The following is a 3,000-nucleotide window of genomic DNA, read 5'->3' as shown; positions in this document are numbered from 1 at the left end:
TAGTTAATGTCATTAATTTTGTCAACCTATCTAAATAACATCAGATCACGTCAGCCATTTTCGTCCCTATGTGATCGCTCCTCTACTTTCAGATCTCTCTTAAGCTAGGTTTTGTTGTTGATGATTTGAATTGGGTGTCCAATACGCATTTGCCTTGAGCACTGTTGTGGCTCCAAGTTGTGGACCTTCATATTTTTATGAGGATGACTCTGCACACACACCATTTTTCACTCAGATCGTACGGTGCTGTTGCAGAGCAGGTTGGTCTGTATCAGCATCTCTATAATCCCTCTATGAGGACTCATTTTTGAAGATTCAGGAATGAAAATTTAAAATGTTCTCCACTGGCCACAGTGGTTGGTGGAGAGAACATTTTATCAGCCACACAAATATTTCACAGTTTTTTTTTCCTTGTGTATGCAAAAATTGTCAGGTAGCTAATTCTGAGAACCTTCACCACATTCTATGTTTCCTCCATTTGATGTAAGGTGCTCAACTGGAGCCTGAAAGCCTCTGAAATAGTTGATAACTCTTTTATATAATAAATAATGCTGGGATTTTGCTGGTATTGTTTATACACCGATTTGCAACAGGGATTTGTTTTTGTATCTTACATACAACAACAAATCCCAGTATAGTTTTCTTATTATGGCACATTTTTTAAAATATTGCAATATAAGATTCTAATTTCTCCTCTTTTACAATTTCAATGCATGAATAAAAGTAAGATTGTGGCTTTAATGTAGCCTGGACAATGTGCTATTTTACAAGTGGTTGAAAGACGATTTAAGTTATTCACAAATGTATTTGCAAACTGTTTGTATATTGTCTCAGTTAACCAATCTTCTGTGAAGCCTGAAATAAAGCACAATAGCTTACCAATGCATTGTGGAGGCTCAGAATCATATTTGCCAGTTGTAGTACACCTAATCGTTCTATTCCCAATCAATGTATATCCTGTCTTACATGAGAAATGTATCGTTTGTTGATATTCTGGTTTATGGTCACTTCTCCAAGAATGTTCACCATTTTCCACTTTAGTCGGGATGGGACAAGTAACAACTGAGAAAATTAGAAAAAGAGAATTTCTGTTTCAGGTACACAATGCTTTGGCCAACTGTGTTAAAAAAAAGAGAATTCAAACACTTACGGACACAGTCTCCCCTTCCAAACCACCCTGTGTCCAAGCATTGTCTGTAGTTCATTCCATTGATCCAGTAACTGCATAAAGACAAAATAAGTCATAAACCATAAAAAAAGTTTAGCTTGCCAGTAAGATTTAATAATTAAAATTATGCTACTTATTATATATTTGCTATTTACTCTTTCAACATTGACTCATACTTTGGAGACAGGGTCCAAACAACCCCCTGCACCTTTTTAAGTACGCTGTAGGTGTTTTCCCAAAATAACACTGGTTATATAATCCTTTAATATAAAAGAGAAAGTTTTGTTTCGTTCTAAAATAAAAATTGTACAGTATATATGCACAGCCATCCATGGTACCTATGATTCACCCCTGAAAATAAGGGAGAAAGTTGGTAAATTTGCTTCACAATTATTTAATCAAGCACAATCTAATCTCAGTTAAAAACATAAAATTGTGGTAAAAGCTTTTGGAATTGTAATGATTTTTTTTTAAACAAAAAAGTTTTGTTTAAAAAGCAATTTTTTAAAATTAAAATCACAATTTTTTTGTCTGATGAAGTGAAAATGTTTTTGCAAAACAAACTTATTTGCAAATGTCAGAAATCAGAAATCTTAGGTCGCTTTTTTTGGTTGAACTCAGAGAGTTTTGATTGGTGGAAACATGAACATCCTGGGCTGGGCCTAAAGACGAACGATGTAAGATGTATCCCTGTTGATTAATGCTGACTAAAGCGGAAGACTCTGACACCTTCCACCTCAGAACTGTGTCCCAAGCTGCAGGTAAGTAATCTCCACAAACTTACACCTTTTAACAGCTACTAAAGTGTCCACACTTTTTTCAAAGAAGAAATCTGATGAACCATGAAAAAAGTGATTAATATTAGCTTCAGGTAAAGTGCATAAACTAGGCTTGTGTAATATTCGTCTATTTATATGTTGAATTCGTTAACTAGCACACCTTTGTCGAGTTGCATTAAGCGTGGCAATATACAAAAAATAATAATAAAATAGGAAGATTTGAAAATATATCTGTATTTTGACGATTGTTTTAAAAAACAGATAAAGATTAAATTGCTTTATTTATATATTTGTGATAACTTGAACTTGTATTTGACTGTTCTGAGGAAACAATCTGTACAGGGATGGTATGAGGAATGAATTATATGCATTTCGTTGAAAGGTAAGGTAAGATAATTGTATTTATATAGCACATTTTCAGCAACAAGGGAATTCAAAGGAAATACAAACACAATAAACCAACGGAAAGAAAAAAAAGAGGAAAGAAAACTAATCTAATGTTGTTCTAAAGTATGTAAAATAAGTGCTCCTGTTCAGGGTTGCTAAGTATCTAATTCCATTTCTAAATAGTGAGTACTCTACAGTTTCTGATAAAATAAGCTAAAGAGTGACTTATCTCATTTCTTTTCTGGGTTAAAGTGAGTACTCCACAATTCTAAGTTTGTTCTAAAGTCTTTTCTGGGTTAAAAGTAATATAAACTAAGCAGTGACTGTTCCTGTTAAGTATTTCTGGATTCCAAGTTCGTAGTTATTCTAATTCTAATTCTGATTCCATTTCTGGGCTGTATAATATTGATCTAAATAGTGCGTACTCCACAATTTTTGATATTACTAATAAACTAAAATAATCCTTTTCTGGGTTAAATAGGGGGTATTTCACCTAAAACAAAAAAGAGGAAAGGACACATTAGGGCAAATGGCAACATTCAGACAAAACAAAGGGCTAAACAAAGACACAAGTGAAGGTGGTGACATCAAAGGGCCATGAAGCCACGTTACTGAGCCTCCTGGCAGAGTCCGATAGAGGTGTTGTTATCAAAGCATGATGTCCTT

At 34.0% G+C, this 3,000-nt stretch overlaps 1 protein-coding gene across 2 annotated transcripts in view; it reads right to left on the bottom strand.

The window, feature by feature from the left end:
* LOC106946727 (complement factor H-like) overlaps window positions 1-3,000 on the bottom strand; it is a 27,922-nt gene that overhangs the window by 18,071 nt on the left and 6,851 nt on the right. The window lies entirely within an intron of this gene.

The sequence above is a fragment of the Poecilia latipinna genome, unplaced genomic scaffold (genome assembly GCF_001443285.1).
Source record: "Poecilia latipinna isolate Pla-1442-1.1 unplaced genomic scaffold, P_latipinna-1.0 Scaffold202, whole genome shotgun sequence".
NCBI lineage: Eukaryota > Metazoa > Chordata > Actinopteri > Cyprinodontiformes > Poeciliidae > Poecilia > Poecilia latipinna.
The sequence above is the reverse complement of the archived record's forward strand: the minus strand, read 5'-3'. Positions and strand labels throughout refer to the sequence as shown.